A 12265-nucleotide genomic window follows, 5' to 3' on the forward strand; every position below is an offset into this window, starting at 1 on the left:
AAAGCAAAATGGCTTCTTGGACTTTCCTGTAACAAGAAGCAGCAACTTTTCAGTTCTATGCCTGATGGCACAAACCACAGTGTGACACAATCCTAGTTTTGCTTTCCACCATTAAAAGTTTAATTTTGAAGCATTAGAGAAATTTGGTAAAGGACAATAAAAACGGTGCAATTTAATCCATGTTAAAAATGTGTTTTCGTGCATACTTGTTCAGGATGTGAACAAGATCATTTTGCAGCCAGCGCTGCAGTCTTTCCTGTGATTCTACGCTAATGTGGCCTAATTCAACTCCAGCTGCAGTCATATGACAGATAGTGTACAGGTTCAGGTTTTCCAGAGTTCCCGGTCCAGTTTATGTCCAAAGACTCCCTTTAACTTGATCTCTTTTTCTGCCAGAATGAATGTCTGATAATTTCACCATAATTGGAGTTTCAAATTATCTGAATTTGACATATCGCAGTTTTTTTGTGCTATAGTAGAGACAGCAGAGAGTGGACAGTATTAGTTTTGTCAAGTTTATTGTGTCGTACAATTGTTGTAAGAAATGGCATCCATTTTCTGAAGGTGGTAAGTAAAGTAATGGGGATTGAATTTGGAAACAGTTGATCACCAGAAATGGAACAACCACTGGGAAGCTCAGTATGTTTCTCCTGGGTATTCTGAAAACAAAGAACACTAGCTGTGTAGAATTCAGGATATTTGGCTGAAAAGGTGTCAAGACATACAAGTAGATAGTATAGGAATGCTGTCCTAACATTTCTAATCCTATATTTGAATCTCATTGGTTATGAATCTGCACTGTAAATTATCCATAGTTTTAGCCAAATTTGATTATCCCTTTCTGAGAGCCCATTGAGACAGATGGAAAATCCCAAAACATTGTTGTGAAAATTTTTGAATTTTTTTTATATTGTCCGCTGTTAATGATTGAATTATGCTTATCATATAGTTGGTGCACTGTGGGAATAGTTGTGTTGCGTATGCAAAAGGTACTGTTCCTGAATTCATGACCTGGGATTGCCTTGTGGTAGTTTACAGAGAATCTATCAAAGCCATGCATAAGGCAGGGGCATTGATGACGTAGGTTTTAAACTTCATTCTCTCTCTAACTTATTTTTAATGCGATGCAAGTGTCCTTTGTAGTAGCACTGGATACAAATCAAATTTTGAATTCTCCATGGTGGCAAAGATTACTTTTTAAATATGTATTTTGCAAATCGGTATATAAGTGGAAAAAGTACTTCTGACTAAAGTGCTAATGGTAGTGTTGTAATTTCTAGAGGTTTCTGTTGAAAAATGTTGAAGTATCTTGTTAAAGAAGAGAGGATTGTGATTATTTTTAATTTGAATGTTACTTGACACTACTTCTTCCTGTAAATTCTGTTTCTTCCCTCAATCGACTACTTATCCCAAAGGTCAAATATCAGGTCAGCTCAGATTAGGCTCACAAGGCTTAATGGCTGAAGGTGGGTGCGGTTTGCCAGCTCCTCCTTTGAATGTCTCGAGGAATGCTATTTGCATGCTTTACCTTCTAAGAGTGGCTGTAATTGAAAGCTTCTAATAACACCATTTGGCATTTGTAGATAGTGGCGTCTTCAGGAGGGTCCATATAGTTGAAAGTTTGCAGCATTAGTTCAGTAGAACGAAATTTAATAAAAAGTTAGAGGAATTAGACAATATCGTGGCTAGCATCCAGATATCTGGTTAAGCACTGACAAGACTCTGTGGGGAAATGTTGATGTGCCCCTGAGTGCTTTGGTATTTTTATAAGTCTTTAGCTTAATTGCTCATCCAGCCACAGTCAGAATAATTGTGTTGTGACAGAAAACCAGTGCAATTTCTTTCGAGTACTTTCTTTAATCCTTTTTTTTTGTTAGAAATTAGCAACTTTCTTTTCATATTCCCCAAAGGTAGCTAGACTTCTATCCTCAACATAAACAGATTTTCTTTGTGTTATTACTGCCATGGTTGGTGGTTTGTACTGTCTCTCTAGTTCCACTGCTCCATGGGTCACAACATAACATTAAAATTCTTATTCCATTTACCAAGATTACCAATTAAGTACCTTATCTCTATCAGATTTTGGAACAGCAAGATCTATTAATCCAATTCTTAACAGACACAATTATAGGTTTATTCTTAAAATAAAATGTATTCATTAAAGATGCAATATTTGGTTAACAAACACAGTCAGTAAAATAGAAAATATAGATGTTTATCCCTCTAAATATCCCCAAAAACAATCAAAACACACACGCACTCTTTTCAGGGAAGTGCGAGGAGAAGCATTTCTCTACAGAGACTGGCATTCGGGACCTGGGGTGACACTTTGGCCAGTGGATTATTGTTAAAGGCGAGAAGAAGAAAAGTTTAAGATATTCTGGAGTCTGTTGCTCTGCTGTTATGGCAGATGTGAATCAAGTCCTCAATTATACAAGAAACAACTTGCTCAGGGAATTCATTAATGTTCTTTAACTCATTCTTTCAAAAGAACAAACGGGCTTTAACCCTGAATTGATGTAGAGGCTTTTCTTTTCAGAATTGGGAGAGATCTGCTGGCCACCTTGCGCATAGTAAACTTTCCTCCAATGCAGTTCATTCTTAGCAGGCTTTCCTCCAATGCCGCTAAATAAAACAAGAAGCTCCTGAGATGCTGCTTGGCCTGCTGTGTTCATCCAGCCTCACATTTTATTATAACCTTTGCAAGCCAGTCAGTGTTCATAAACAGCCCTAACAGGGTCTACACCAAAGCAACAATTTATCAGCAGTCATGTGATTTATATGAAGCCTTGTTTTTTAAAAATCTGCAGTGCTCACCTAAACTGTGACATTTTTTAAACAGCCACTTCAGATATGTCCTCAAAATATTGCATGATTCAATTTAAATCTATTAAATCAAGTTCAATAATACTTCTAGCAACTTCCTGCACAGTCCGTTACCCTTTTGAGTGCAGACATTCCCCTGATATGCCTGATCTGGGACTATTATTTCAGCCATTGAAGCTGACAACTTTTCCCTAGACAAAAATCAGAGTTTGGGTTTTATTGTTTTGCCAATGAAAATGCACCGGGCCTTTGAGCAAAAACATTGCCGTAAAACATAGTGGTGGGAAGTACCACCTCTCTTTTTAAGAAAAGGAAGACTTTGACCTTTGTTTAATGTTGAGATTTCTAGCCATTTAGCTTGAGAGGCAGGTGTTCAATCCAAAATGGCAGAAGTGGCTCATGTACACAAAATGGATCGTGAGGTCACTATTAAGTTATCAAAAAATTACCTGAGTCATAGGGTCATACAAAACAGAAAACAGACCCTTCAATCCAACTTGACCATGCCAACCAAGTTTCCCAAACTAAATTCATTCTGTTTGCCCTGCATTTGGCACATATCCCTCTAAATCTTTCCTCCCGATGTACCTATTAAAAATGTCTTTTAAATGTTGTAACTGCCTGCATCTACAACTTCTTCTGGCAGCTCACTAAACATATGAACCGTCCTCTCTGTGGGGGGGAAAGAGTAGCCCCTCTGGTCTCTTTTAAATCTTTTCTCCTCTCACCTTAAAAATATGTCTGCGAGTGTTGAACTCCCCCCAGCCCCTCCCCTCGTCTAGGGGAAAAACCTTCGCTATTCACCTTATCTATTACCCGTATGATTTTTAGAAGCCTCTATAAAAGTGCAGAGAAGATTTATTCGGATGCTACCTTGCCTGGAAGATTTAAGTTATAAGGAGAGGCTGGATAGGCTGGGATTTTTACAATGGGGCATTGGACAGGGGGCCCGTCCAATCATGAGAGGCATAGATTATGTCAATTGCAAACGGCTTTTCTCCCATGGTGGAGGAGTCTAAAACAAGAAGGCACAGGTTTGAGGTGAGAGGGGAGAAATACAAGACAATCCAGAGTGGCAATTTTTTTCTCACTGTTATTGGTGTATGTCTGCAAGGAGCTAGTGGAGGTAAGTACAGTTTTTTCATTTAAGAAACATTTGTACAGGTACATGGATAAATGTGAATAGATATAGACCAAACACAGGCAAATGGAACTAGTTTAATTGTAAAAGCTGGGCAGCATGAATGACTTGGGCCGAAGGGCCTGCTCCCATGCTATAATGCTCTGACTCCTCAACCTTCTACGCACCAGTGAAAAATATCCAGCCTATGCAGCATCTCCTTATAACTCTAACCCTTTAGACCCAGCAACATCCTGGTAAATCTTCTCTGAACCCTCTCCAATTTATTAATAATCTTCCTATAGCATGGCAACCAGAACTGTACACAGTACTCCAAAAACGGCCTCACCAATGTACTGTACAACCTCAACATGACGTCCCGACTCCTATATTCAAAAGTGTGAGCAATGAAGGCAAGCCAGCCTAATACCTTCTTAATCACCTTCCAACCTGTGACACAACTTTGAAAGAACCATGTACCTGAATCCCTGGGATCTCTATTCAACAACATGACCCAAGGCCCTACTATTAATTGGATAACTCCTGACTTTGTTTATTTAACCAAAATGCAATACCTTGCATTTATCCAAATTTCATCTGCCACTGCTCAGTCCAATAGGCCAATTGATCAAGATCCCTTTATAATCTTAGGTAACCTTCTTCACTGTTGGCCATACCACCAATTCTGGTGCCATCTGCAAATTTAATAATCATGCCTTCTAAATTCCCATTCAAATTGTTTATATAAATGACAACAACAATGGACTCCGGATGACAACATCACAGAATGTTGATTTCCTTCCAAAACAGTAGTTTGAGAAACAAGCATTCAGCGTAAAGAAAAACTTGCTGTTAATATAGTGCCTTTTATGTCTTCAAGGACATCCCAAAGAGAAGTTCCAGCCACTTATATTAGATGAGATTCTTCACCTAGTATTAAAGAGTGGTTGTCATGCCTTTGTGAAATTCCTTGATAATTGTATTTGATAGTGAACCATGGTAGGATGGTGAGATAACAAGGTGTGGAGCTGGATGAACACAGCAGGCCAAGCAGCATTGGAAGAGTAGGAAAGCTGACATTTCAGGTCTAGGCCCGAAACTCTGATGCTGCTTGGCCTGCTGTGCTCATCCAGTTCAACACCTTGTTATCTTGGATTCTCCAGCATTTGCAGTTCCTATTATCTCATGGCAGGATGGTGCTGGGTTCCATCCAGTTCAGCATCCTAGTCTCAGTCAGGGCAACAGTTTGGTGTACAGTAACGTCTTCTGGACTGGACCCCAGAGTAACAACCAGACTGCGTACAACTGTGTACCACATCATGCACCACACCACCACCAAGAAAGTAATAATTATGCAAATGCACCACCAAGAAAGTTGTTATCACGAACACACAGCTGCTTCGATCAGTCAGCACATGTACAAAATCATGAGCTTTGTGTACAGGCAACTTCCTACGTCACTTATTGATGAAGGTACTAGTAGCATTATGGCTGGTTTATTCTCCCAGAATCTGAGCTGCAATCTCACAGCAACATTTCATTCTTTTCAGTTTAAAATTATGCTGATCTTTAAAGACTTGAAAATCATTCAACCAGTTCGTCCTTCCCTCCTTCATCAGTACCATCAATTGTAATAATGTACTGATGTTGTGTTCAGTTCCTCTGCCCATAAGATCAACCGTTGGAAGCCAGTGACTCTGGTGGACTAAGGTTATTAGAATGTACTTTTCCTTTTAGGCTGGAAGCGAGTCTGTTAACAAAGTTATGGTCTGACTATCAGGAAGGCCAATTGGAATAGCTCCTGTATGGGAAAGAAAAAATTTGTTTCCCCAGGAACACTCTAAACCTTACCCTGTGAAATTCTTATGGAAGTCCAGAACAGTTTGTTAACTTAGGCAGCCATGTAATAAGCACTTTACGCAAACCACCCTACCATGAGGTGCAGAGTGTGCAGTTCTATTTGCCAGCTTTCTGATGAAATACTAACAGGAAGTCCCTGAAGATGTTCAACACAATGGCAATTGCAGAAACCCAATACAGTCCACTCACTGTGCTGAAAGCTTTGATGAGTCAGTAGTCACAGTGGAATCAAAATTTCCATTAATTTTTAATCATGTAATTTTTTCTCTTCTCCGAGTAAGTGTGCTATTATTATTATTAATAATCACAGGATAGAAATGTAACTGATAAGAGAACAGCTCACCAATTTAGTTTTGTGTGTTAACAGTAAATCTGTAAACTGCACTCTCCCTGGTTCTTAGCCTCTGGCAGAACTCTTGTGTACCAACGCTTAGAAGACAAAGGTGAATTGGTTTTGTCGTCATTGAGAGTTGGGACCAGTATGAACTGGAAAGAAGCAGGCAGGAGTGAATTCTTCCTCATCACAGGATGTGTACTGTACTCACAGAAGAGTTGAAGATGAGCTGACAACAATTGAAACGTACTAAATTCAGGTGAATTGTGTCCTGCATGTACCTCCTACGACCGGAACTATGATGATTTTTTTCTAACCAATCTTAGTGACCCTACCATTGGTCCAACAATGTTCAGCTAACTAATAGACAGGTGTATATATATATGAACGTCATGCCCATGTGGTTCAGTAGACAAACTCTGCAGCTATTTTGCAAATATGATTTCAGCAACACTTTGTCTATTTTTAACTACTTAGAAGTCTCATACTACAGGAGGTAAATCACAACAATATGCTGCTAAATGTTTAATGTGATAAGATTTTTCTGTCACAGTAGGAGTTTTATGGAATTGTTATATTTATAATACTTGAGACAAAATTGCTTTAGATTTCTATTAACTAGGCAGAAGAATCCACATTATACTGTCAAATTCCTGCTTCTAATTTGTCTCAAATGACTTTTTATGCATTCGTTAAGACTAGACATTTTATGAAATCATCAGAATTTTACTTCTCTTAAGATACTTGTGTTCATTTTGTATTAACCATATTTAGAGGATGGCATGATCATAGTATATTGTGTTAGAAGAGTCTCATAACTTTAAAATTACTAAAATGAAATTTAAAGGTTTTGTTTTTACCAAGAGGATTGTAAGGACATAGAAATCTTTGCAAGCAATATTATGGTCAAAATAAGAAACAGAAGGGAAGTGAGTAAATATTTGATGGGTGTGAAGGATTTCTATGAAAATACTTCAGTTTAAAATACCCCTGTTTCGCAGAAAGGCTCAACAATCTGGGCCTGACTGCTTTACAGAAGCTTAGAATCTGATGATTTTGATTAAGGCTTGTAACATATCACAACAAAGTTTTGCTTGTCTGAACAAATTATTGCCACTGGAAATTTAGGAAATATCAAGGTTCACGCTTATAGATTATGAAAGAGCAGAATCAGGTTGGATAGGCTTTCTTCTTTTTCAAGATAATGGGGAAACTTTTGGGAAACATTGCAAACTCATGGGGTTAATTGTATTCACAGTAGTCTCCTCTGCATTGGGGAGACAAAGTATAGACTGGATGACTACTTTGCAGAACATGCATGTTCGGCCTGCAAAAATGACCTTGAGCTTCTAGTTACCTGCAATTTCAACTCGGCACCATGTTCTCTGGCCCAAGATCTGGCATATTTGCAAGATGGTGGCTGAATAGGACTCTTGAGCTAGAGCTCATCAGCTCCGTCTGCTTCTCTCTTTTTTCCCTCTGTTTTGTATTATTTTTCCTTCTTTCTTCTTGGCGAAATCCTGGACTCCTGGCCTCAGCACGTGACCCAGTGTGGTTGTCATTCAGCCTGACGTGGCCTCAGTGTGGACTTCGAGCCTCAAGATTATTCCAGAGGGATTTCCCAGCCCTGAGGGCCTCGAGGTGGAACCCAGCACATTCTGGAGTCAAGGCCTGATGCGGACTACAGGCTAGGTGCCGACATGGACTGAGTTGGAAGGATTATCATTCTGAACTTTTCATCTTTTTTATTTTTCTAATTTATTCCTATCATCTATAATGTTACGCTTTTATTTCTTTACTTTTTTCCTATTTCTTCTCCTGAAAATTTGTACTTATGAATATGTACCTAGGTATCTTTTGTACCTAAGATGGCGCTGTAAATGGCAACTTAAAAAAACTTTTCACTCTACTCATTTGGGTACATGTAACAATAAAGCTAAATCTAATTCTAATCTCTGTCTCACGCTTGCTATACTGCTCCATCGAAGCTCAGTGCAAGCTGAAAAAACAGCACCTCCTTTTCCACTTGGGAACGCTGCAACCTTTTGGACTCATTGTCTGGTTCAGTAATTTTAGGGCCCGAGCACATTCTCCCAAGTCCTGCCCCCAACCCTTGCACACCAGGCCTTGCCATCGCATGGGTTGTTACCACAACAAACACATTGTGAGCGACTAACACTCCCCATTAGCAGCTGTTGATTCTCCCAGGCTGACCTTGACCCACTCCATTGTCTGCCCAACTGTGTTTCTCTCTCTTTGGGCTCCATCTCCATGTTTCATTTACTCTTTGCCCCTCCCCCACCCCCTCTCTAGGATATATGCCAACATTTTCCTAGCTAAAATCACTTCTGAAAAGGGATCACTGGACCCAAAACATCAGCAGTGCTTTCTCCACAAATGCTGCTTGACCTGTTGAGTTTTTCCAGCAATTTGCAATTTTCAATTTTGTTTCTGATTTCCACCTTCTGCAGTTCTTTGTGTTTTTTATTTATTTTCTTACATGTTTCATTACCTTTTTGGTCTTGAATTCTATTACTCCTGGTGATAAAATTTATCACTTCATTTTTTTAAAAAAAAATTTTTCTCCCTTTTATCCCAATTTCAACAGAATAGTGGTAGAGTAAACGGAATTCTGTAGTGACAAAGGCAGCATTTAACTCTTTGCATAGATGTTCAAATTCACAGTCTGTTCTGTTAGCTGTTCGCAGTAGAGGTGTTTTTCATCCTTGGAAGTTAAAGGGACAAAATTCACCATAGTTCCTACACATTGATCATCATCTATTACTGTGGTTACAAACTACCCGTGCTTGGACAGGATTGGACTGAGCTCTGATGACTACACAGACGAATGAACCACCTAAGTGTGTGTATTAAGAATGGGGTTTAAAGTTCTTTTCCCTAACTTGATTGTTTCATGGTATTCCCCAAGCACAAATACTTGTTTGCCAGTCAGACAACCAAAAATAAACATATGTCATTGTGATGGTCTCAGCAATCTCCTTCAGGAAATTAGTTGTACAATCTGACTCACTCACTGTGGAGAGTCCAGATGTACTTCAGTCAGATTCATTCTTTTACAAATTAGTAACTTAATCAGCAAAATCCCACCCTGAGGTTCAGATCAGAATCTGTGTCAGGAAGACGATTTGATGTGGGGAAGAGGGAGAGGGTGTTGGCAGGTGGAAACCCTATCACGTTCCCACAATCATTTGAATTAAACTTGTAGTTCTCACATGGGCATTTAATGTCCACTTAAGAATCTCATCCCAATACTGCTGGCATTAACACAACGGGAGGCTCGCCATGTTGGGAACGCAAGGTTCATATGATTCTGCTTAGTGACATCTTTGTGAACTCCAAATATTGTGAAGTTTGCTATAAGGAGCAAACCAGTTGTTGAGATGACAGCTACCTCCGTGTTCTGGGCTCTCGTTCCCCAATTCCAAGACCTGCCTGCTAACAAGAGTTATGGTGAGTGAACAATTTTGCCTGATTGTAGGACTGAGTTGTACTGCAGTGTTTACTTAATGCTTGTATACCAATAAAGCGATGAAAGTCGAAGCCTGTACCAATTACTCATTGGAGTTCGGAAGAATGAGAGATTGGGGAACTTTGTTGTTGAAATGTAAGTACTGGCAGTTGCTTGGTTGTGAATGGGTTCTTATGGTGTGTCTGCCTGTAAGTCAATTTGTATGCAATTCTAAACACAATACACTATAATACAAGAGATAGTAGGAACTGCAGATGCTGGAGAGTCTGACATAACACGGTGTAAAGCTGGACGAACTCAGCAGGCCAAGTAGCATCAGAGGAGCAGGAAGGCTGACATTCGTGCCTAGACCCTTTTTCAGAAAGATTGCCTTTTTCTGAAGAAGGGTCTAAGCCCAAGACGTCAGACTTCCTGCTCCTCTGATGCTGCTTGGCCTGCTGTGTTCATCCAGCTCTGCACCTTGTTATCTCACACACAATATAAAATAGCACTTTGTAAGTACAAGGAAACACTTGCATGTCAGACCTTTAGAATTGGTATTAGTATGCCCATGTACGGGATCGCGTTCATAAGTACAAGCATTCGTGCATGGGGCATTCATAATTTGGGGACCATCTCTAATAAAGAAACATTTTAGCGGGAATAGGCCTTTTAGGGTTTTCACCCACCTCCACCATTGAATAGGATTGTGGCTGATATAGTAATGATCTCAGCTTCATTTTCTGCACCCTTAACCCCTTTGCCTATCAAAAATCTATCTATATCAACTTCAAATAAATTTAGAGACCCAGCCTCCTCCACTTGATGCTTGTAGAATTGCTTATAAGAGTGATTTTATTGTTGTGTTTATTAACTGTCAAAGGTAATGTGTGGCTCTAAAGCACTCGTTTAGAAAGATGATCTGGGGATAAAAACAGTAAAGATCTGGGAGCGAGGAAGAGGAGATGAAGCTTACCCATTTTGATTGTGTTATGTCTCTGGAAGACGACTAGTTCAAAGAAGCAAGATAGCTGTCTTATCTATTAGTGGACCTAATATTAAAATTTTTCAGTTCAATGGACAGAATTCTGATTTTCAGAATGCATCTGGAGCTGGCCAATCTGTGCTTATTGTTCATTCCAGATTGTGGTTAATAGCATTTCAGAATATGGACAGTGAAAGCAAATGATGGGTAGATTCTGTCCACATCAGCAGTGTGTGTTTGACTTGGGAGTGTTGAAATTAACATGATATTTCTGCACTTGTTTTGCCCTTCGTAGCAGCAGAGGTTGTAGTAAAAGAGCTTCTCTTTGAAGCATTTGTTGTGGGGCTGTCACCGTTACTGGCAAGGCTAGCAATTATTGCTTATCCCTAACTGCCCTTGAACTGAGTACTTTGTTAGACAATTCAAAGTACAATTAAGGGTAAACCACGTAATTACAGATCTGATATAACAAAGTGTGGAGCTGGATGAACACAGCAGGCCAAGCAGCATCTTAGGAGCACAAAAGCTGACGTTTCAGGCCAAGACCCTTCTTCAGAGAGGGGGATGGGGAGAGGGAACTGGAATAAATAGGGAGAGAGGGGGAGGCGGATGGAGATGGAGAGAAAACAAGATGGGTAGAGAGGAGAGTATAGGTGGGGAGGTAGGGAGGGGATAGGTCAGTCCAGGGAAGATGGACGGGTCAAGGAGGTGGGATGAGGTGGTAGGTAGGAAATGGAGGTGCAGCTTGAGGTAGGAGGAAGGGATGGGTGAGAGGAAGAACAGGTTAGGGAGGCAGAGACAGGTTGGACTGGTTTTGGGATGCAGTGGGGGAAGAGGAGATTTTGAAGCTTGTGAAGTCCATGTTGATAGCATTGGGCTGCAGGGGTCCCAAGCGGAATATGAGTTGCTGTTCCTGCAACCTTCGGGTGGCATCATTGTGGCACTGCAGGAGGCCCATGATGGACATGTCATCTGACGAATGGGAGGGGGAGTTAAAATGGTTCGCGACTGGGAGGTGCAGTTGTTTGTGGCGAACCGAGCAGAGGTGTTCTGCAAAGCGGTCCCCAAGCCTCCGCTTGGTTTCCCCAATGAAAAGCAACACATCCCTCACACCCTGTCCCCGCCACAACCGCCCCCAAAGGATCTCCCTCGTCTTCACATACCACCCCACCAACCTCCGGATACAACGTATCATCCTCCGACGCCTTCGCCATCTACAATCCGACCCCACCACCCAAGCCATTTTTCCATCCCCACCCTTGTCTGCATTCCGGAGAGATCACTCTCTCCGCGACTCCCTTGTCTGCTCCACACTCCCCTCCAACCCCACAACACCCGGCACCTTCCCCTGCAACTGCAGGAAGTGCTACACTTGCCCCCACACCTCCTCCCTCACCCCCATCCCAGGCCCCAGGATGACCTTCCATATCAAACAGATGTTCACCTGCTCATCTGCCAACGTGGTACATTGTATCCGTTGCACCTGGTGTGGCTTCCGCTTCATTGGGGAAACCAAGCGGAGGCTTGGAGACCACTTTGCAGAACACCTCCGCTCGGTTTGCAACAAACAACTGCACCTCCCAGTCGCGAACCATTTCAACTCCCCCTCCCATTCCTCAGACGACATGTCCATCATGGGCCTCCTGCAGTGCCACAATGATGCCACCCGAA

The 12265-nt window shown here is 41.0% G+C and overlaps 1 protein-coding gene across 1 annotated transcript in view; it reads left to right on the forward strand.

Annotated features, from left to right (window-relative positions):
• The window catches only part of snd1 (staphylococcal nuclease and tudor domain containing 1), an 879367-nt gene that overhangs the window by 733124 nt on the left and 133978 nt on the right, over positions 1-12265 (forward strand). The gene's annotated exons all lie outside the window — the stretch shown is intronic.

This window comes from Stegostoma tigrinum, chromosome 25 (genome assembly GCF_030684315.1).
Source record: "Stegostoma tigrinum isolate sSteTig4 chromosome 25, sSteTig4.hap1, whole genome shotgun sequence".
NCBI lineage: Eukaryota > Metazoa > Chordata > Chondrichthyes > Orectolobiformes > Stegostomatidae > Stegostoma > Stegostoma tigrinum.